At 41.9% G+C, this 24,767-nt stretch overlaps 1 protein-coding gene and 1 long non-coding RNA gene across 4 annotated transcripts in view; one reads left to right on the top strand and one right to left on the bottom strand.

Moving 5' to 3' along the window:
- LOC118391983 (uncharacterized) overlaps positions 1 to 17,694 on the bottom strand; it is a 58,029-nt gene extending 40,335 nt beyond the window's left edge. Inside the window, exon 1 of the long non-coding RNA XR_004827273.2 lies at positions 17,605 to 17,694. This is a non-coding gene — a long non-coding RNA (uncharacterized LOC118391983). The remainder of the gene's footprint in view (positions 1 to 17,604) is intronic.
- An 87-nt stretch (positions 17,695 to 17,781) lies between these two features.
- Positions 17,782 to 24,767, top strand: part of LOC118391981 (inactive ubiquitin carboxyl-terminal hydrolase 53-like) — a 54,922-nt gene continuing 47,936 nt past the window's right edge. For 2 of the 3 annotated variants that reach the window (XM_052459509.1, XM_035783514.2), the window contains exon 1: positions 17,783 to 18,187. The gene's annotated coding sequence lies outside the window, so the exon portion shown is untranslated. Of the gene's footprint in view, positions 18,188 to 24,767 lie in introns of all 3 variants that reach the window. The other variant, XM_035783515.2, reaches the window with a different exon arrangement.

The following is a 24,767-nucleotide window of genomic DNA, read 5'->3' on the forward strand; positions in this document are numbered from 1 at the left end:
GTCGGTTACGATGCCGAACCGCAGTCAGGTCAAGACCCTAGTGAGGAAGATGAGCACGCAGATGAGCTTCCCTGAAACGGTTTCTGACAGTTTGTGCAGAAATTCTTTGGTTGCGCAAACCCACAGTTTCATCAGCTGTCCGGGTGCCTGGTCTCAAACGATCCCGCAGGTGAAGAAGCCAGATGAGGTCCTGGGCTAGCATGGTTACACGTGGTCTGCGGTTGTGAGGCCGTTGGACAGGCCGCTAAATTCTGTAACACGTCGTCAGACGTTATGGTAGAGAAATTATCTGGCAAAAGCTCTGGTGGACATTCCTGCTCTTAGCATGCCAATTGCACGCTCCCTCAAAACTTGAGACATCTGAGGCTTTGTGTTGTGTGACAAAACTTTACATTTTAGAGTGGCCTTTTATTGTCCCCCAGCACAAGGTGCACCTGTGTAATGAGCATGCGGTTTAATCAGCTTCTTGATATGCCACACCTGTCAGGTGCATGGATTAGCTTTCCAAAGGAGAAATGCTCACCAACAAGGATGTAAACAAATATGTGCACAAAATTTGATAGAAATTCATTTTTTTCTTCTCATGAAACATGGGAACAACACTTTACATGTTCGTTTGCACTTTTGTTTACCTGCTTATCTACAGAACTCCACATGCACCTTCATTCAAATTCAAACGTGAGATTCTTTCAAGGCTTTATGAATAATAAGAATCATCTGAAGCCATTATTTTACAGATTTGACTTCATGCACTCCATGAAAACGAGGAAAGTATATCACACATGAAATAACGACGTTGTGTGATGGGGGGGCACCCCTGGGCAGTTATGATGAGCACAGAGAGGGAGGGAGTGAGAGAGAGATACAGACAGCCAGACAGACTAGCAGTCAAATGAATTTATACAGACAGACAGAGGCAGGGAAGCAAACAGAGAAAGACAATCCATTCAAACAGAATCTTGACATGTGTAAAAGACAGCTTTTTGTTTAGCTGCCCATCATCACCAGAGCAGTGTGAAGCAAGCTAAATGTACAGCCCTTGTGGATTGCAAGACCGGTTGGTCACTTGGTGATCTGAAAAAAATTGGGGTCTCGGCAAATGTCAGCTTTCGGAGAGTGTTTTTAGTCTTTTCGCTCTGTACATTTAAGCAATAAGGCATAAGAACCCAGGGGTTATTGTGTGATAACTCCTGACTAAGGGCTGTTCTTAGGCACAAGGTTGAAGCCTAAATGGGTTGAGGGCCTTATGGTCTTTATAAAACGGTTGCCAACATATTTATAAAAATAATGACATTTTCATTAAAAACATTATTTTCATATATTATAAATCTACTAGAGAGCTGGGAATATAGTTACAGGATGAACAGGTGAATTCTTTCAGCCTTATACCATTTCTCAAGATGAAAGGACAAATTCAGCTACCACAAAGAGAGAACTTTGGCATTTTTGCTCACAAAACAACACATGCCAAAGACAGTTCTCCATCTCATGTAAATCGGCTGGACAATTAATCTTTCTGCATTTCAATACTAGAAAGTTGATGCAAACCCACTCCCTATTGCCCCATAATGACAGGGACCACTGATTATGGTTGACAGACAGTGGTCAAATGGGGTCCAGTGGCTACATGCATTCCTAGCCTCTGTTTTGGCAATCTGTGTAATGCACTGGCCCACATGAACCTCCCCTTTGGCTGTCTTATTGAATTCCTCTCCATCAGTCTCCTCAGCGCTCTGTGTACACTCAGCATCTGAGCACGGTGGCATTGCCAAGACCGTTACGCTATATCCAGCCTGTTTATCAAGAATGGCCTGGACTCTCTTTGAACTTTGATTATCCCCGGTATCAAAACTCAGATAGGAAATATTTGGCTGGTGATGCGTTGGGTTCCCCCAGGGGTGTATTATTTGGCACGGGATAGTATGACGGGAGGTGGGCCGAGCGAGTCGAGGGGCTTTGATTGGCAGACCAAGACATCCAGGAATATGGTCGAAGACAAGGCCTGCCCAGTCACTCCTGCACACTGTGCTCTGGGGAGTATTGTAGATGAGAAGATAAATCAGCAACTCTTTGAAGGGCAATAGGAGTGTTCTTCAAAAATAACCATTTCAATTAAATCACTTCATTGTTAAAAACGGACACGTTTCGGGCGAATGCCTTTGTCACGGTATTTTGTAAAATCCAACAAAAACATGGCCGATAGTATAGACCAATACCCGGGTCATGTACCACACTCTCTGGGGCATTGCGGAGAAGACAAGACCACTTTTGCCCTTCAATCGTGTGATTGCCTGAGATTGTGAAACGCGGGACAGACAGACTCAACAATCACAATTCTCATTGGTTTTCGGAACTTCATAACTACTACCCAAACATGCCAATGGTTTTCTTCTTGTTGTTACTTCTAACAGAGTTTAATATCATGTTAGTCTGCCGTCTGAATGTTTATATAGCACTCCCACGGTCTTGTGAAGCCATCAATTGGTGCTGTTGGTACTGCATGTACAGCCAGTGAGTGTCATGGAAAAGTACTTCAGTCCCCAGAGAATTACTCTGCACAAACAGCACCAAAAGACACTTTTTTTTGCAGCTGACACACGCAGGCTCTAAAAGGGTGAGATTCATCTCCCAAAAGGGTTTCCTCTAACCTTTCAATGTCTCATGTAAAGAGCCTGAAACAGAGTAATAGCAGAATAGATTCCAGGCTAATAGCGGGCTATTGTACAGGCTAAAACGGCAAGGTCTCACAAGCACTGCTAAAGGGAGGTGTTCTGAAAGTGAATACTGTACTGTTGCTCTCATGGGCACCTGTTTCTGTCTGAGAATGTGGTTCCTCAGAGGACCATGGGACATATTTGGAGAGTTTGACTAGTAACATTTTATGTTGGTTTCTACCCTTGCATTATTCTGCAGGCAGACACAACTTTCAAACATACAGCGCTGCATTTGGGACGTGGGATCTCCACACGTGTTCTAAATTACTGATATCCAACCATTGGGATTTTTGGTCCTCCAGGAGTAGGTCTAATCCCAGACACACCCACAGACAAAACACCAACTTTTAGTTAAAATACCATTTAAGAGGATCACTATTTAAAGTACTGTTTGGTCCAGGAGTAGACCTAATCTGTTTCAGTGTATATCCACTGTATTATTAACAATACTGTAGATGGTGTAAATATACTGCAGGCTTTGGCCTGGTTCTAGTAAATGGACACAGCATGTGGTCTACTTCACAGGGGGTGCTCAACCCAGTGTGATGGACAAAAATACAAGTGAAGAAAATATCCTGAGGTTGGTATAGGGTTACTGATGAGGTGGTGTCAAAGGGTAACAGGGCACATGCACACTCCATGGGAGATGTGACTCAAATGTCATAAATGGCAGTGCTATATCTCACTGTATACAGTTTTCCAATCAAGTAGTAGCGTTTTTTTTAATCACACCATTACTGATTAGCCTAGTACACCAACTACATCATTACCGATTAGCCTAGGTCACTACTGATTAGCCTACCACACCATTACTGATTACCCTACCACATCTTTACGCATTAGCTTACCACATCATTACTGATTAGCCTACGACAATAACTACATCACTACTGAGTGCTGCGCCCACGGTTAATCACAGACTGTTTTTTTTTTTATCCAGAGAACTTCAGAGAGTACAACTAAAACCTAAAACTCTTTCCTCATTGAGTGCTCGTTTTAAAGTTATAACTGCATAATTAAACACTGAACAACTTTGGTTCATGCAAGCAACGATGTTAATTAGATAGCATTGAGACAACTGAACAACCAAGATTTAGTTCCTGTTTACATAAGAGCCTGCATCCTCGAGACACCAATTAAACAGTGCAGTTTCACAACGAGCCCAGCCCATGACCTTTCCCTCTGGGGTTGATCTACAGTAAATGCCTCCCCTGCCGAATGGCCAATGTACAGTATGTATTAACTTCTCTCATTGGTTAATGGGCAGGAAAGAGTGATGAACTTACAAGCAAGAGACATGCTTGAAACAAAGTTATGGCTTGGAATTGAGACGACAACTTTCCCTTCCACAATCGAATGCCATTTCCTGTTTCAGGAGTAGACATTTGAGGAGAAAAAAAAAAAAAAAAAAAAAAAGTGGAATTCCACTCTTTGTATTTTGTCCATACAAAATCACCCTCCGTTTTATGACGACGTTGAAGTGGAAAGAATAATAAATGTCTCCTATCCCTGATGGTGGAGGCCATTTGTTTCCTTAACAGACAGTACTGAGGCGATAGTATCACTTCCACTGCGAGTGCTGGGGCTCAGACTGCCACGGATACTGCAAACACAGCAGCAAAATATAACACAGTCACCACTTGGCCGTGTGCGCCAAAGTTAATGTAACATGGTCAATTGCCCAATTTTTTTGTTGTTGCTTGTGTCATCCCCCTTTTCCCCCTAACTGCAGCAGGTAACAGCTCACAGCAACGGTGTATAATATGAGTCGGTGCAGGGCTTTGAAAAAAAAAGGGCAGATGAAGATGTTGGAGAGGAAAGTTCAAGCGAGTTAATATATACTGTATGTCTACACTCTTTGCAGTCGTCCCTGATTACGTAACGCTTGTTAACAAGACACCTCGCCTGCACCAGATGTTTCATTACATTACATTACTCGGACTTCATGCTACATGCAAAGACTGACACACACATACACTACATGGCCAAAAGTATGTGGACACCTTCTCGTCGAACATTTCATTCCAAAAATAATGGGCATTAATGTGGGGTTGGTCCCCCTTTTGCCGCTATAACAGCCTCCACTCTTCTGGGAAGGCTTTCCACTAGATGCTGGAACATTGCTGCAGGTATTTGCTTCCATTCAGCCACAAGAGCATGAGTGAGGTCGGGCACTGATGTTGGGCGATTAGATGTATCAAATTTTGAGGGAGCGTACAATTGGCTTGCTGACTGCAGGAATGTCCACCAGAGCGGTTGCCAGATAATTGAATGTTCATTTCTCTACCATCAGCTGCCTCTGACATCGTTTTAGAGAATTTGGCAGTACGTCCAACGGCGAGCAGTTTGTTGATGTTAACGTTGTGAACAGAGTGCCCCATAGTGGTGGTGGGGTTATGGTATAAGCAGGCATAAGGTACAGACAACAAACACAATTGCATTTTATCGATGGCAATTTGAATGCACAGAGATAACGTGAGGAGATCCTGAGGCCCATAGTCGTGCCATTCCTCCACCACCATCACTTCATGTTTCAGCATTATAATGCACTGCCCCATGTCACAAGAATCTGTACATCATTTCTGGAAGCTGAAAATGTTCCAGTTTTTCCATGGCTTCCATACTCACCAGACATGTCACCTATTGAGCATGTTTGGGATGCTCTGGATCAACGTGTACAACAGCATGTTCCAGTTTCCACCAATATCCAGCATCTTTGCACAGCCATTGAAGAGGTGTGGTACAACATTCCACAATCAACAGCCTGATCAACTCTATGCGAAGGATTTGTGTCATGCTGCATGAGGCAAATGGTGGTCATAGCAGATACTGACTGGTCATAGCAGATACTGACTGGTCATACCAGATACTGACTGGTCATACCAGATACTGACTGGTCATAGCAGATACTGACTGGTCATAGCAGATACTGACTGGTCATACCAGATACTGACTGGTCATACCAGATACTGACTGGTCATACCAGATACTGACTGGTCATACCAGATACTGACTGGTTTTCTGATCTACGTCCCTACTTTGTCACCAACAGGTATCTGTGACCAACAGATGCATATCTGTATTCCCAGTCATGTGAAATCCATAGATTAGGGTCTAATATAATGTATTTAGATTGACTGATTTCCTTATATGAACTGTAACTCAGTAAACTCTTAAGTTGTTCCGTTTATATATACATATACACAGATGTGTGTGTGTGTGTCAACCTGGTTAACAAGCTCTACCCATTCACCAAGGAACCATCCATAAACCATTGGCTGTTTGGTCGATATCAGTCATGATTACAAACTAATTAATGACAGGATTCTGAACACACTCCCAGTTGCGCCCTTCTTATTCACCATGTACCCACTAATGTCCAAAACAAAACACTTGAACATGATGTTCTGTCTAAAACACTACGGTTAGTGCTACTATTGAATTACCACTAACGAGCCGCTATATAAAATGTGAATACCCCTAGTTACATAAGAGAGAGATTAGACACGGTTCATTTCCACAATGGGGGCCATGGGTGCTAACAACTTGTTCTAGGCCTATATTTATCCAGGAATTATAATCTAGGGTATCCAGTCCACCCACTACCCAGAGTGGGTGAAAACGCACTTTGGAGAATACATTTTACTTCCTTATGTTATAAAATACATTTTAGCCAGACAAATATGATACATTTTTTACAAGAAAAAGTGTGCTTCACATAAGTAGGAACAGTTCTGTGAAAGAGCCGACAATGTGGCCTTGTTCTTGAACGCTAGCGGTTGTCCCCATTTTCAAACAGCGTCTGCCCATTGCCAATAATAGAAACAAGTATGGATTGAAAAACCAGACAGTGATGCTGAAAATATCCCTGCTGTCCTTCAAATGGCTTGCTGCGTTTGGGGTGAAACGGCATTAAGCCGCCTGGTGACCCAATCAATGTCACCAACGAAATCAAAAATAAACATGAGCTGATTTCTCTCCACCTAGGGGATTGGTCAATATGTTTGGTAGGCACAGTGAGTCATGGGGGATGCCAACCTAAATTGCTAGCTGGTGAGAGAAACATCAATAGCCCAAACTAAGTGAATGAAAACATAACATTTGGATTTGAGAGATGTCAGATGTCAACTCCAAATTGAACGCAGCTTATTGCTTTTATCTGCTGTGTTGGGAATTGAGGGAAAACGGCTTGGGTTGGTGGTACGCCAGAGGACATGGGTTTGTCATTTGAGCCTCCGGGCAAGGCACTGTGTTCAGCAAATCACTAGCTGTTCACTGGGGGCTTTTCTCAAGGTGAGAAGTCAGGGCAAGCAGAGGCAGAAATCCTCAGTGGGCTGTTTATGTGCAGTCAGTGTCTCCTTGCAGAGCTGGCAAAGTCTATGTAATTAATCTTTAATTAAAATGCCCTTCACAAACCAGTCGAGGTAGGGTAGTGTTGAGGATCAGTGGTTTGCTATGCTGTTAGATGTGTTCATAAACTGTTTGGTCTCTAATTCGGAAATCTATACTTTGCATAGAGGGTGGGTTGTAAAATACCAGTAACTTTCTAAAAAAATCCCAGGTTTCCAGAAGTCTCAGTTGGAAGATTACTGGAATCAGGAAATCAGGAATCCTACAACCAGGATTTCTGGTAAACTTGGGAATTTGTGGAAAGTTACTGGAACTTTGCAACCATTTGTGTGTGGATAGAGCAACTTCTCAACCTCACTGATTCTGAGCATAACAGACTTGAAAAGTATTTAAATGCCAATTAAATGTACTCCTTTCTGCAGGGAATATGTTCAAATTACACTGCTCAAAAAAATATAGGGAACACTTAAACAACACAATGTAACTCCAAGTCAATCACACTTCTGTGAAATCAAACTTTCCACGTAAGAAGCAACACTGATTGACAATACATTTCACATGCTGTTGTGCAAATGGAATAGACAACAGGTGGAAATAAGACACCCCCAATAAAGGAATGGTTCTGCAGGTGGTGACCTGCAGAATGTTTTGGTCACTTTTGAATGCTGGCGGTGCTTTCACTCTAGTGGTAGCATGAGACGGAGTCTACAACCCACACAAGTGGCTCAGGTAGTGCAGCTCATCCAGGATGGGACATCAATGCGAGATGTGGCAAGAAGGTTTGCTGTGTCTGTCAGCGTAGTGTCCAGAGCATGGAGGCGCTACCAGGAGACAGGCCAGTACATCAGGAGATGTGGAGGAGGCCGTAGGAGGGCAACAACCCAGCAGCAGGACCGCTACCTCCGCCTTTGTGCAAGGAGGAGCAGGAGGAGCACTGCCAGAGCCCTGCAAAATGACCTCCAGCAGGCCACAAATGTGCATGTGTCTGCTCAAACGGTCAGAAACAGACTCCATGAGGGTGGTATGAGGGCCCGACGTCCACAGGTGGGGGTTGTGCTTACAGCCCAACACCGTGAAGGACGTTTGGCATTTGCCAGAGAACACCAAGATTGGCAAATTCAACACTGGCGCCCTGTGCTCTTCACAGATGAAAGCAGGTTCACACTGAGCACATGTGACAGACATGACAGAGTCTGGAGACTCCGTGGAGAACGTTCTGCTGCCTGCAACATCCTCCAGCATGACCGGTTTGGCTGTGGGTCAGTCATGGTGTGGGGTGGCATTTCTTTGGGGGCCCGCACAGCCCTCCATGTGCTCGCCAGAGGTAGCATGACTGCCATTAGGTACCGAGATGAGATCCTCAGACCCCTTGTGAGACCATATGCTGGTGCGGTTGGCCCTGGGTTCCTCCTAATGCAAGACAATGCTAGACCTCATGTGGCTGGAGTGTGTCAGCAGTTCCTGCAAGAGGAAGGCATTGATGCTATGGACTGGCCCGCCCGTTCCCCAGACCTGAATCCAATTGAGCACATCTGGGACATCATGTCTCGCTCCATCCACCAACGCCACGTTGCACCACAGACTGTCCAGGTGTTGGCGGATGCTTTAGTCCAGGTCTGGGAGGAGATCCTTTAGGAGACCATCCGCCACCTCATCAGGAGCATGCCCAGGCGTTGTAGGGAGGTCATACAGGCACGCGGAGGCCACACACACTACTGAGCCTCATTTTGACTTGTTTTAAGGACATCACATCAAAGTTGGATCAGCCTATAGTGTGGTTTTCCACTTTAATTTTGAGTGTGACTCCAAATCCAGACCTCCATGGGTTGATAAATTTGATTTCCATTGATAATTTGTGTGTGATTTTGTTTTCATCACATTCAACTATGTAAAGAAAAAAGTATTTAATAAGAATACTTCATTCATTCAGATCAAGGATGTGCTATTTTAGTGTTCCCTTCATTTTTTGGAGCAGTGTAGTTCAGATTTGTTTTCCATGGCAGTTTTATGCTCATAGTCATTGTTAAGAAATATGGTTGATATAGAGTATCGTTGTAGCTATTCAGAAACACCTAAACAGCCATGTATTTTTAGTTGTTGCCACAGTCCTCTAAGACTGTTAACTCGATGCCCCCCCTCCAGCATTGCGTGCGCATGTGCCACGTCTATTTCGATGGGCACAAGCACTGTTTATGAAAAAAAACTGTCCACATCCCTCTTGTTGGTGGAGAGAATTTTGCAGGTTTAAAACTTATATCTGGCAATTCTACACATTTTAAAGCTAATTTTCTTGCAATTCTAGACATTTTGGGACGTCTAATGTGTATTCATGTGATATGAGTGACAGAAAATGGGCTACAAAACAAACAAAAAAAATGTTAGCTGGCATGGGCTAGTTGATCTGGACATTTCTGACAAGCTATAAATAGCTCTCTAAAAAGGTATGTACTGAATGATGATGCACTACCCAAGTTTGAAATTGCACCTTGTACATTCTACTATTACAACGTTCAAGAGCAAGTTTAAAACCGGAATGAGTTCCTTGAAAATATTTTTAGATTTATATTTCTGTCGGGGGGAGGGGGGGGTGATACGCGTCCCCCCTGCCTACCCCTCGTGCCCCACAGTTTGCCGTTTGGGAACCACTGCTCTAATATACAGTCTCCATTACCTCTGAACAAGAGAAGTGCTAAGCGTAATGCTGTTGGAAGGACACGTTTGGTTTACAGCTTGGGTGTTGTGCTGTCTGCAATGACCAATGACCCAGAGCTGGACAATGAGAGACCAATGAGCCGTTGATTCCTGGGAGGCATTTACATTAGGTCTAAACCGGACAATGACCTGTCCATGCACATGCTGCAACTATACAGTAATATTCAGATAGACTCAGTTTTGCAGAGCGATGCTGATGTGGCACAAATCTGTGGATTCAACTGCTGATATGCAAGCTATTGCATATCACAAACCAACTTTTGAAATGTGTTACTCAACTTGGAAAGGAAATAGCCGAAGCCTGATCCATCTGTACGCATAAATATTCAGTGGCATCACTTCAAAGCAAGGTGAGGATGTCTAATGTTGGGAAGAGAGCGTCAAAAATAAAGTCAGCTCAGTACATGTGCAAACCACCCCACTGATATCAAAACACTTTTTTATTCATTCTTTCCTGTAAGCACAGAAACATTCCTAGCCTCTTGGGAGGGACTGGTATGTTACCATGTTTCTAGTGTAATTGCACTTCAGTTTGTTGTTGAAGTACACCAACTTTATTTCAAGTGCTGACTTCTTCATTCCTGTCAAAGAATTCCCCACCCGGTGAGGGGATAATGTCCTCTTCCTTACTGTAACAAGCCAGCGTCCACTGCATGGTTTTGAATGGGTGATTGTTGATAAGGGCTCAGTGGCGTAGGCTCTTAGCTCACATCACTTAAAATGATTAACACACTAAATGTGTTCCTTGGTCTGAGAGGAAGCACTGTGTGTCCCCCAGGGAAACGTTTGTCGAGGGAAAAGGCATTGTCTCCTCTATTGCGCTTTCAAGTACTTCCTGGGGAAAGCCTGGGCCATACTGTGACCCCCTTTCACCACACATTTGATCGTCGCATCAGATTTTCACGATCACTCTTTGCCATTGGACAGCTTTGTTTAAAAGCCAATGTTTATTCAGTGCAAGCTCACAAGACCTTTGGCCCACCTGAAAATGATTAGCTCATATTGGGTTGTACAACCGATTGGATCAAGTGTGAGATCTACACTGCAATAAAGCTGATTGATAGTACTGGTTGCCGTATCGAATCAAAATGAATTCTTCTGTTGCTCTATGTTTGGTACATACTTCAGTCTGTGGTGGCCATTGTTGAAGCCGTTTGTGGTGACATCAAAATGAGGGGTGTGGTACAGAACAAAGTCATCAGCGATTGGATAATCTCTAACCAATCCGAGTATCAAAGCCAATGATACATTTTCGAAACGCCGCTTTACCCACCTGTGTTCTGGTTCTGGCCCAACCCATCGGATTGTGGGACCAATCAGAACCGTTAGAATGTGTTGGCATTCTAAAAATTGTCTGGGAGGTACTCGGATCCAGGCTCATTGCAGAGAAGAAACTAACGTCCTTGGGCATGGCATAGCGTACGGCCGGAGCAAGGAGTCTGGGTAGGCAGCCAATAGGACCGGAGCCCAAAGCAGCAGAAATTCTATTTCATCACTTTAAACTTTGTCCCAAATTTATCTCACTACTTCAGGATCTTCAAGATGATAAAAGAGGATTGCACTCTAAAGACTACTGTCAATCAAAATACAATGCCATTCAAAGCGCTTTCAAATCTGGGAAACAGATGGTTGAAAATTTGAGGTTAGATGACCTTTGCAAGTCTGTGTATATTCCTTTTTTTTCTGGGGGCCCATGCCAAATCTTTTCAGTATCCTGAGGGGGAAAAGGTTTTGTCGTGCCCTCTTCACGAGTGTCTTGGTATGTTTGGATTATGATTTTTCAACGCCGATACAGATTATTGGAGGACCAAAAAAAGCCGATACAGATTAATCTGACGATTTAAAAAAATGTATTTGTAATAATGACAATTACAAAAATACTGAATGAACACTTATTTTAATATAATACATCAACTAAATCAATTTAGCCTCAAATAAATAATGAAACATGATCTATTTGGTTTAAATAATGCAAAAACAAAGTGTTGGAGAAGAAAGTAAAAGTGCAATATGTGCCATGTAAAAAAGCTAACGTTTAAGTTCCTTGCTCAGAACATATGAAAGATGGTGGTTCCTTTTAACATGGGTCTTCAATATTCCCAGGTAAGAAGGTTTAGGTTGTAGTTATTATAGGAATTATAGGACTATTTCCCTCTATACCATTTATATTTCATTAACCTTTGACTATTGGATGTTCTTCTAGGCACTTTAGTATTGTCAGTGTAACAGTATAGCTTGCGTCCCTCTCCTCACTCCGACCTGGGCTCGAACCAGGAACACATCGACAACAGTCACCCTCGAAGCAGCGTTACCAATGCAGAGCAAGGGGAACAACCACTCCAAGTCTCAGAGTGAGTGACGTTTGAAACGCTATTAGCGCGCACCCCGCTAACTAGCTAGCCACCCCGCCAACTAGCTAGCCATTTCACATCGGTTACACCAGCCTAATCTCAGAAGTTGATAGGTTTGAAGTCATAAACAGGGCAATGCTTGAAGCATTGCGAAGAGCTGTTGGCAAAACGCACAAAAGTGCTGTTTGAATGAATGCTTACGAGCCTGCTGCTGCCTACCACCGCTCCGTAAGACTGCTCTATCAAATCATAGTTAGTTATAACATAATAACACACAGAAATACGAGCCTTTGGTCATTAATATGGTAGAATCCGGAAACTATCATCTCGAAAACAAGACGTTTATTCTTTCAGTGAAATACGGAACCGTTCCGTATTTTATCTAACGGGTGGCATCCATAAGTCTAAATATTCCTGTTACATTGCACAACCTTCAATGTTATGTCATAATTACGTAGAATTCTGGCAAATTAGGCGGTTAAGCGGCCCAAACTGTTGTATATACATTGACTCTGCGTGTAATGAACGCAAGAGAAGTGACACAATTTCACCTGGTTAATATTGCCTGCTAACCTGGATTTATTTTAGCTAAATATACAGGTTTAAAAATATATACTTCTGTGTAGTGATTTTAAGAAAGACATTGATGTTTATGGTTAGGTACACATTGGAGCAACGACAGTCTTTTTTCACGAATGCACACCGGGGCAGCAGGGTAGCCTAGTGGTTAGAGTGTTGGACTAGTAACCGGAAGGTTGCAAGTTCAAATTCCGAGCTGACAAGGTACAAATCTGTCGTTCTGCCCCTGAACAGGCAGTTAACCCACTGTTCCTAGGCCGTCATTGAAAATAAGATTTTGTTCTTAACTGACTAGCCTAGTTAAATAAAAGGTAAAATAAAAAATAAAAATAAATATGCAACGCAGGACACGCTAGATAAACTAGTAATATCATCAACCATGTGTTGTTTACTATGATTGATTGATTGTTTTTTATAAGTACATTTTTAAATATATATATAAAAAAATAATAATAATATATTTTTTTTAAATAATGAAAATAATAATAATAAATAAATAAAATAAAAATCTGCCAAATTGGTGTCCAAAAATACCGATTTCCGATTGTTATGAAAACTTTAAAATCGGCCCTAATTAATCAGCCATTCCGATTAATCAGTCGACCTCTAGTTTGGACCATGATAGTTCGTTGGTGATGTGGACACCAAGGAACTTGAAACTCTCGACCACTCCACTACAGTTCGGCCTGCCATTTCCTGTAGTCCACGATCAGCTCCTTTGTCTTGCTCACATTGAGGGAGAGGTTGTTGTCCTGGCACCACACGGCCAGTTCTCTGACCTCCTCCTTATAGGCAGTCTCATCGTTGTCAGTAATCAGGCCTACCACTGTTGTCGTCAGCAAACTTAATGATGGTGTTGGAGTCGTGTTTGGCAATGCAGTCGTGGGTGAACAGGGAATACAGGAGGGGACTAACTACACACCCCTGAGGGTCCCCAGTGTTAAGGATCAGCGTGGCAGACATATTGTTGCCTACTCTTACCAGCTGGGGGCAGCCCGTTAAGAAGTCCAGGATCCAGTTGCAGAGGGAGCTGTTTAGTCCCAGAGTCCTTAGCTTAGTGATGAGCTTCGTGGGCAGTATGCTGTTGAACGCTGAGTTGTAGTCGATGATTCTCACATAGGTGTTACTTTTGTCCAGGTGAGAAAGGGCGGTGTGGAGTGCGATTGAGATTGCGTCTTCTGCGGATCTGTTGGGGCGGTATACGAATTGGAATGGGTCTAGGATTTCTGGGAGGTTGTTGTTGATGTGAGCCATGACCAGCCTTTCAAAGCATTTCATGGCTTGAGTGCCACGGGGCGGTAACCATTTAGGCAGGTTACCTTCGCTTCCTTGGGCACAGGGACTATGGTGTTCTGCTTGAAACATGTAGGTATTACATACTCAGTCAGGGAGAAGTTGAAAATGTCAGTGAAGACACTTGACAGTTGGTCCGTGCATACCTTGAGTACACGTCCTGGTAATCTGTCTAAGAACAGTGGCTCTGAATGTTGACCTATTTGAAAGTTTTGTTCACGTCGGCTACCGAGAGCGTTATCACACAGTCATCCAGAACAGCTGGTGCTCTCGTGCATGCGTCAGTGTTGCTTGCCTTGAAGCGAGCATAAATGGCATTTTGCTCGTTTGATAGTCTCACGTCACTTTGCTGCTCGCGTCACTGGGCAGCTCGCGTCTGGGTTTCCCTTTGTAGTAGTGAAGACATCAAAACGATTAGATGACACATATGGAATCATGTAGTAACCAAAATGTTTTCAACAAATCAAAATATATTTTAGATTTGAGATTCTTCAAAATCGCCACCCTTGATGACAGCTTTGCACATTCTTTGCATTCTCTCAACCAGCTTCTTAAGGAATGCTTTTCCAACAGTCTTGAATGAGTTCCCACATATTCTGAGCACTTGTTGGCTGCTTTTCCTTCACTCTTCAGTCCAACTCATCCCAAACCATCTCAATTGGGTTGAGGATTGGTGATTGTGGAGGCAAGATCATCTGATGCAGTACTCCATCACTCTCCTTCTTCATCGAATATCCCTTACATAGCCTGGATGTGTGTTTTGGGTCATTGTCCTGTTGAAACATAAATTACAGTCCCACTAAGCGCAAGCAGATGGGGATGGCGTATCACTGCAGAATGCTGTGGTAGCCATGCTGGTTAAGTGAATGAATTGAATTTTAAATCATTACTGACAGTGTCACCAGCAAAGCACCCCAACACCTCCTCATCCTCCAAGCTTCACGGTGGGAACCATACATGCAGATTTCAAATTTGTACTCGTCAGACCAAAGGACATGAACTTATCCTCTGCAGCAGATTTAACTCTGGGTCTTCCTTTCCTGTGGTGGTCCTCACGAGAGCCAGTTTCATCATAGTACTTGATATTTTTTGTGACTGCACTTGAAGAAACATTCAAAGTTATTGAAATTTTCCAGATTGACTCTTTGGTTATTTCAGCTGTTCTTGCCATAATATTTACTTGGTCTTTTACCAAATAGGGCTATCTTCTGTATACCAACCCTACCTTGTCACAACACAACTGATTGGCTCAAACGCATTAAGAAGGAAAGAAATTCCAAAGTAATTTTTAACAAGGCACACCTGTTAATTGAAATGCATTCCAGGTGACTACCTCATGAAGCTGGTTGAGAGAATGCCAAAAGTGTGCAAAGCTGTCATCAAGGCAAAGGGTGGCTACTTTGAATAATTGATTTTGATTAACACTTTCTTGGTTACTACATGATTCCATATGTGTTATTTAAAAGTTTTGATGTCTTCACTATTATTTTACAATGTATAAAATAGTAAAAATAAAGAAAAACCCTGGAATGAGTCGATGTGTCCAAACTTTTGACTGGTACTGAACGTGTTTGGTCAACAACTCAAATCATTAACTGTAAGAGTTCTCTCTGAAGCTTGAAATTACGTCACGTTTTGCCTCTGGTATCATGTGACCTTGTTAAACTACTCTTTCTCCAGGCACTAGGGGTTAATGAGTTACATTTTATATTTCCATGAAGGAAATGAGAGTGAGCGAGAGCAAGAGACACAAATCATCATCTGCATGGTGTGACCCATAACTGTTATTTGTATTTATTTAACCCTTACCTATCCAGGAAGCTCACTGAGATGAAACAGAGATTATAAGGGAGACCTGGTCCAACAAATACAGCAGCAGAGGGAACAATGTGCCAGTCAAATATGAGACGTAACGACTTACAGACATAGACACACCATAAACAAATTACAGACGTAGACACATACATGTAGGTTACTATAAAATACAAAAGTGGAGCAAAGTAGCCTATACTAAAGAATATAATACAATAATAGAATGCACAATATTTGCATTCTACACTACTGATTATTTTGTTGTTGAATTTTTTAAATAATTGTATTGCTTTCTTTATATAACAGGATTGGGCAGATGTTGTTTGGATAACAGGATTCTTACATCACATTTTTGTAGGCCCTACAACTGGGGTGTAATCATTTGTCCAAACGGTAGCATTTTGCAACGAAAGAGAGAGTTTCTATTGGACAAATTCAGCTAGGTCCCGCCCAGTTTAATTTTCTAACATTTAAGAAACATTTTGCAACAGAATTGAGGTAATGATTTCAGTTCTTCATAATCCACAAGCACAGGTAAAATTGACAAAATTATTGGGGGGAGTCATGCCACCCCCCCAATATTCAGGACAGGTTGATTTGTCCCCCACAATAATTTCATATATGATATGAACATGCCATAAACAATGGCAAAATGTGTAGAATTGCAGAATAAAAAAAAAAAGAGTAGCATGAGATGAGCAATAAAACACCACATTTTTCTCTGAGCCTCATTATAATTTTTGGGGAAATGCAGGAAGTTAGCCGTTTTCCTAAAACAATCTGTTTTACCCCCATAAATATCATTATTGTTCGTTTTTGGGGGACCCCTGGAGGTTGGTGCCCCATGGCCCCAAATGTTGGCTGGAATAATATTTTGGCTGCCCTATCGAGGTTATACAGTCGGGAGACAGACTCCTGATCAATATTCAACAACACAAGTGTCAGTCTGACCATGGTACTCTATGTTCACACTCAATTATTTTTATACAGTATGTATGTATTTTATTTGGACATAAGGTAGGGGAACTCGAACTATAATAAAACTCAGTCTTCATATTTTGCATCTTCTTAAAGCTGCAATTTGTAACTTTTTGGACGACCTGACCAAATTCACAAAGTAATGTTAGTTATAGATCTGTCATTCTTTTTGAAAGCAAGTCTAAGAAGATGTAGATCTGTTCTATGTGTTATTTCTATGCTTCCATTCTTAAATCTGTTCTGTGTTATTTTATGCTTCCATTCTTAAATTCGTCTTTTACTTTCCAGTTTTGCACACCAGCTTCAAACAGCTGAAAATACAATATTTTTGGTAATGAAAAATATATTTCACAGCGGTTTAGGTGGTACAATGTTCATCTACACTATTTGCTTGTGTTGACACAAACTGAAATTTTGTGAACTATTAGAATTGTAGCAACCAGGAAATTATAATACAAGTCTTAATGATGATGAAGATATCCTTCCACAGCTTTCAAAATCCCTCTCCATATACCCCTCAAGAGATAAATCATGTCAAACTGTGTAGAATTACAGGAAATGCGTTTCAAATGTAAAAATAAAACAATCCATCTACTGTTCTTTGGACTCGTCCCACCAATATCTAGGCTACACCACAATTTCGCCCTTGTTATCCTTGTTTTAGGCCTAATTGTCGCCACATTGCTTGCGTTGGAAGGCTGTATGTCGCCGAAGCACTTATTAACCTGAACTATGTAAAAATGCATAGCCAACCGGTATGCTAAATTCGACTCCTTCCATACCTGCCGCCACAATATTCTTAAACTGCATCCTACCTGAGTGATTGGTGGCGGAAAGTTCACAAGAAAGTGCAGTGAAACTCCTCCCTTCGCTCGCAGAGAGTCGTGGTTGCTGCCTGTGCGGACGTGGTTCAGTAGGCTACCGAGGGCTGCAGTAAATACAGTGCCGCTCAAGAGGCGGGGTTTGACCTCGCAGCTCTGAAAACATCACTAATCCAGTATTTCAGGTGCCGAAGTCGATCATTGCTCACTACATCTGCGCATCAACAACTGCAAGAAACATACGACTCTAAAAACCGGAATAGCCTACAGCAAGTGAATGGGACGGATGGTGTCAAAAACTGGAATTATACAGGAAGAAAGAGTCCGTAACAACGATAACAGCAAAGTTGTAACACGTGCTTTTAGTTATGTGGTTTAATTTATAACGAGCCCTCTGTTTGTGTATATATAATATATATATATATATATATTTTTACCGCAACGACTGTTGGGACAGTATCATAGGCGTCGTCAATTTCTTCCCGAAACTCCTAGCTGTTTCCATTTCAAGAATTCAAACACATTTGGAAGAGCTGCAGATTCCCTCCTTGTGATATATTGGTATTTCTTTAAAACGGTGAGTGTTGTGTTCTTTTGGTTTAGGTTGGGTTGTTTGTTATTTTCTCTCTAAAATGTCCAGCATCAACGCGCATGAGGCGTAAATGTACCTGAATTACAGGTAAACTCAGTCGAAACGTATGAAATCGCTGATGAACTTCCGATTTGTTAGCCTATTATATCTATATATAGATATAATAGGCTGTGTCATTGACCTATTCACGAACGAAACAAAAACGTCAAACTATTAGTGCGGTATATTAGTAGTGCTTATATGACTGCATGAAACAAAAAGTAGCCTTCATGTTATATATATATATATCTCCTAAACATTGTGGAAGGGCCTGGCTTGACATATTTCCTCATTGTTCTTGCAACATTGTATCAACACGAACAAAGACTAGTCTGTCACATAGCCAGTTGACACTGACAGCAATTCATAAAAGTTTACTTATTGAAAGCCTCCCAAACCCATTTCCCATAAACTATGCCATATTTTTGTGCCTGGTCAATCATGTTATTTTAAAAAATCTCCAGCAAATAAGCCAAAATACTTGTGTAATTGCAACCTATTGAACTTGGCAGGTTACTGCAGGCTTGGTTTTATTCTCACATACACCTGAAAGATGCAGTGAAATGTTGTTTTTACAGAGTCAGTAGTATTATAGTATTATCACGCCACTGGTGCAAATTAGGGTTAAGTGCCTTGCTCAAGCGCTCATCGACAGACTTTTTTAAAATATTTTTTTCCCCCCCACCTTGTCAACTCGGGTCGGCTACTCAAACCAGAGACCTTTTGGTTACTGGCCCAATGCTCTTCTAGACTACCTGCAGCCCCCAAAATGTCCAATGCAGCAGTTTTTTAAAATCTCCAATATCCAATTATTTCTGGGTAACAATTACTATGATTGTTTTCAATTAAAATGGTCAAAAATAAACAAAAATGGCTTTTTTTAGCAAAGAGCAATTTCTCAAGCAAGAATTTTGGGAGGACTGTCACTGCTCAATAATCCCTCGGAGTGGGAGGGGAAAATGGAAAATTAGCAGAAATTGACAGAGCGGGTTGGAACTCTTTCTCATTGGTCTATTAACTCATTTGATTTCACCAGGCATACCAAAACTCCATCCCACCAAAACAGGCAGACATTTGAGTCTGTCTTTTCAACAGCTCTTACACTAAAAGGGCATTTATCATTTTCAAAATGTCACAGTATTATTCCAACCTCAGTGTGGGAAATATACTCTCACCGAACAGTTTTAGGTACACCACCCTGTTTAAAAAAAAATGTATCGCTTCTACAGACCGTGAGTCACATGGCCTTGGCTTGCTATATAAAGCAGGCAGACCAGCATCGAGGCATTCAGTTCTGTTCGATTGAACGTTAGCATGGGCAAAACGAGTGTCCTAAGCGACTTTGAGCGTGGTTTGATCATTGGTGTCAGGCACACCGGATCTAGGATCTCAAAAACAGCTGCCTTCCTGGGCTTTTCATGAACAACAGTGTCTAGGGTTTCCAGAGAAGGTTGCGATAAACAAAAAACATCCAGTCAGTGGCTGTCCTGTGGGGGAAAGCAGCAAGTTGATGAGAAAGGTTGAAGGAGAATGGCAAGAATTGCGCAAGCTAACAGGCGGGCCACAAACAGACAAATATTGCTGCAGAACAGCATATTGGAATGCACAACTCGTCGATCCTTGTCACGGATGGGCTATTGCAGCAGATGACCACACTGGGTTTCACTCCTATCAGCTAAATTCAAGAAGTGGCTCCCGTGGGTAAGCGATCTCCAACACTGGACTATTGAGCAGTGGAAAAACATTGCCTAGTCTGACGAATCCCAGTTCCTGCTGCGTCATGCTGATGGCAGATTCAGGATTTGCCGTAAACGGCATGGTCCATGGACCCATTTCTGCCTGGTGTCAACAGTACAGGCTGGTGGTGTACCGCCTTCCAATCTGCAGCAATTGTGTGATGCCATCGCATCAGCATAGACCAACAACCCTGTGGAATGTTTCTGTCTTGTAGAATCCACACCCCAAAGAATTCCTTCTGTTCTGTAGAGGGCTAGTTTTGTTAAGAACCGCAACGTTCAGTCTGAATATTAACACTCATTGCTCGCGGTACCGTTTTGGAAGCATAAGGACCTTTTCTTTCATATCAGCGAGAAATAATTTTCTAAAGTGTAATTGATACACAGCCTTTAGGGTTAGGGTTAGTTTTCCCACATGGCCATGTCTCCATGTTACAGCCATAGCCATGGGAAGTAGGGGTGCTGAGGGTGCCCCAGCACCCCCTGATAAATCACAATTTAAGAAAAAAAAGTAATTAATACAAAAACACAATTCCCCACCAAATGAGTGCACTAGGCCTTTATTACTCCTTTATGAGTGGAGCAAAGAACTCGTCAGCAGAGCAGGGAGAAATGTATTTCTAGAACCGTATATCACAATTGAGAATTGATTCATGTTTAGATGGAGTATTTTAGTTGGCTGTTTTGGCTGCCAGAGCCAGGCTACCTCAAAAGGTCATTGGACTTTAAGGAGTAACGGTAGGCTCCTTAATTAATCTTGGGCCAAGCTACTAAGGCATTTCCATTCATGAACATATCTGTTCTATAATGAACAAAAATATAAACGCAACATCTAAAGTGTTGGTATGTTTCATAAGCTGAAATAAAAGATCCCAGAAGTGTTCCATATGCACAAAAAGCACATTTCTTTCAAATATAAATCCCTGTTAGTGAGCATTTATCCTCTGCCAATATAATCCATCCACCTGACAGGTGTGGCATATCAAGCATCTGATTAAACAGCATTATTTAAAATGATTTAAGGTAAGTTGACTGAGAACACGTTATCATTTACAGCACCAACCTGGGGAATAGTTACAGGGGAGAGGAAGGGGGATGAATGAGCCAATTGGAAGCTGGAGATGATTAGATGGGAATTATGAATTTCGCCAGGACAATGGGGTTAACACCCCTACTCTTACGATAAGTGCCATGGGATCTTAGTGACCACAGAGTCAGATCACCCGTTTAACGTCCCATCCGAAAGACGGCACCCTACACAGGGCAATGTCCCCAATCACTGCCCTGAGGCATTGGGATATGGCCCTCCAATGCCACATCCAGCAGCATCTGGTCACCCATCCAGGGACCAACAAGGACCAACCCTGATTACCTTCAGAGGCAAGCCAGCAGTGGGATGTATGGTGGTATGCTTCTAGCACAGGTGCACCTTGTGCTGGGGACCAAAGGACCTCCACATTTGGCTTCCTCACCTGCGGGACCATCTGAGACCAACCACCTGGACAGCTGATGAAACTGAGTATTTCTGTCTCTAATAAAGCACTTTGTGGGGAAAAACGCTTTCTGATTGGCTGGGCCTGGCTCCCCAGTGGGTGGGGCCTGTGCCCTCACCACAGGCCCACCCAAGTCTGCACTGATTTCTTTATATGAACTGTAACTCAGTAAACACTTTTGAAATTATTGTGTATTTTTGGTCAATATATTTGTCATGGTGACAACACTAGTTTCAACACTGCCAATATCACATTTCTGTACATGATTCACTTTTACAGAACATTCAGAAAACATCTGAGTGATATGCAGACAGTCAATAAGTATTTTTTACCACATAGCTCAGTTCTTTTGAAATACTGTCTTTTTGAATGACCAGTGAGTACAGTTTGTACTCAACTCCCCAGTGAGTTTCACTGATGTGAGTCTTCGACACCTTATTTTCTCCCTAAAGCCTTGCTAGCAAAATGAATACCTCATCCTATCCTCAAACATCAGGCTCTTTTTTTAAAATATATATTCCTCACAATCAAAGGCACAGAGCTCATTAAAAACCTGAGTTGTGGGTAAGGTATTACAAACTGAATGAAAATGATCTCATCAGAAATCAATGGTTTATTCTAGACTGTATGATATTGTAGGCTACTTTTATATACATTATGTGAGTTTCTTTGAATTATTTTGAGGTGAGCGAGTGGTGTTCACTTAGAATAAAGCTCAATATGAACGTGTTATATAGCCTACTTATTCATCTATTTTGGGACAACAATGAGCCTCGATTGTGACAGGGTTAGATTTTCCCACTTGACAAAGCTCCAAATTCAGTTGAATTGATATGAATGATAATTTATGTTTTAGAATAAACTTCTTCCATCACAATTAATATTGGAAAACTTCATTCAGAAATTATTCTCTATTTTACACAAACCGTATGCACTCCTCAGTATAACAACTCAACATTTTGATTATCTTTTTGTGACATTCGCTTTATTGTACACCACTAGATAATGCGATGCTGTTTTTAGCCCATGGATAATGTATCATGCTAAACTTTTTGGGGGATCGTTTCATTAGAACCCGTAGTAAGGTAGTTTTGAGAAAATAATAGAATGCTGAAGAACCAGCTTGTTTCTGTAGCAGCATGGCCCATGCTACACAATGTGTTTACTCAAGAAAATGAATGGGATATTTAAGGGAGGAGTTGTTTCAGAGGTTCATGGTTGTCTATGGAAGTTTATGGGTGGGATGTTTTTGTGCTTCACTGGGATAGTCAAATCAAGTGCCATTTGGAAAAGAAAAAGTGCTATCTCAATGCAGTGCAGTTCACCAGTCAGTTCTCATAATCAGCACTATTTATGAGGTTTGATTTTATTGTACCTGGCAGTATTGTAGTACGAGAATGGTCTCGAGACCACATTGAGTGTGGCCTTGTGTCGGTGCATTTGTACTCGGTCTTGGACAGTGAGGACTAGTCATTTCTTACCAAGACCAGTTGAGTAAAAGAACTCAGAATTATCAGCATCCATTCAGTCAGTGCATAAAACTGCTTCACCAGGCCAAATATATACGCTCCTTTTTTGAAACATTATATTAACAGCCTTTATATCTATTGTAGACATGTTTGCATAGTGGAGAACCTGTAGGCCTTCAGTGTGTGACAGGTTCCTAATTTTTGAAAGGACAGCAACCGTAATACCAGCACACTCATGCAGGAGAGTGAAAATGTAAAAAAATCTCTAGGAATTAAAAAAATAAAACATAGGTGGGCCGTTTGGAAACTTTTTGGCAAAATTAGTGTGCCCCACTTCACTGCATAGGGCCGGTGGAAAGGCGGCAGTCGCACACCGCATAATGTTAACGGATAAGCAGTCCATAAACTTGGTCATAATAAGCCAGTAGGTCCCAATCATAAGAATAGAAAAACACAAACATTAAGCGTTTCCAAATCGATTCGGGATGCACTGTTTCAGTTTCAATGACTCAATATTCTGGACAAAAATGGATGAATGTAACTAAAGGCTGGGAATGTCAATGCAATCAAACTAGCAACGGCAATGATCACAAGTCACTCATAACATGGCTAATAAGCTAGCATGTCTATTTATGTAGTAAGCTAAAAACACAGAGCCTAACGTTTGCTAGCTAGGAGGAAGTCCTGCCATTGGAGGAGTGGGTGTGTGACTGACATTTTCCTAATTTATTTTTTGGTGGCGATACACAGTTAGTGATGCAGGTATCGTTTGGTTAGCTAGCAAGAACTTGAATGACTGTTACTGTTGACTAACCCCATTCCGAACAAATCTGCGCAACCGCGGCATTCAAACGAGGCTGCAGTGAAAACTAATGGGATTGTAGCGACTGTGTTGGCATCAAAATCTGGGGTGTGAACTATGTTTCTATTGAAGCGTTGTTTGACATGGTAATGGCCCAATTAGTATTGGAGAAAAGTTTTTCAAAACTGACCCCTCTGACGCTGTACCTTTTTTAAAATTGTGACATGTCATGATGTAGCGTACAGCACGCATAATGCAACTCCTGTGTCGGACAGCTTCTCCACCAGGTGTAGCGCTTCTCTCGCAGATTCAAAACAAGAAAGGGACAGGGTAAGGGGGATATCTAGTTAATTGTACAACTGAATGCATTCATTTTTTGCGTCATCACTGCAGCCATCATGACTCTCAAAAGCCACGACAACCGCTGTTTACTTCTGAAGATCACTTTAGCGCCGCCCTAAAAACATGATTCAATTCGACACTAACCTTCAAATAGGTATGTCATGACACATTCTATAAACTCCTTATAGTGTTTATTTACATTTTAGAGGTGATAGATTGGACCGATCGGGTAACAAAAAAAACCTGTTTCCCCACACAGCTTTCCCTATCACGCAGTAGGTTTCGCTTCCTGACCTGTCATTTTTAAAAAGACCAGACGGAGCTCATTGCTTTCTTAAATCATGCAGAGATGGGCAGCTAAAATAAGGTCAATTGTACGTTACAAGGTGATGTACAAAAGTGTGTTAGCTAACTATAAACAGTTAGAATATCTCTTGTGTATGTAAATTCACTCTGGCCATCTACTCCAATTTCAGAGCACTCTCAAATCAAATTAAAGTTTATTTGTCACGTGGGCGGAGTACAACAGGAGTAGACCTGACAGTGAAATGCTTACTTACAGGCTCTAACCAATATTGCAAAAAAGGTATTAGGTGAACAATGGGTAAAGAAATAAAACAACAGTAAAAAGACGGGCTATACAAGTAGCGAGGCTACATACAGACACCGGTTAGTCAGGCTGAT

The sequence above is a fragment of the Oncorhynchus keta genome, chromosome 13, assembly GCF_023373465.1.
Source record: "Oncorhynchus keta strain PuntledgeMale-10-30-2019 chromosome 13, Oket_V2, whole genome shotgun sequence".
NCBI lineage: Eukaryota > Metazoa > Chordata > Actinopteri > Salmoniformes > Salmonidae > Oncorhynchus > Oncorhynchus keta.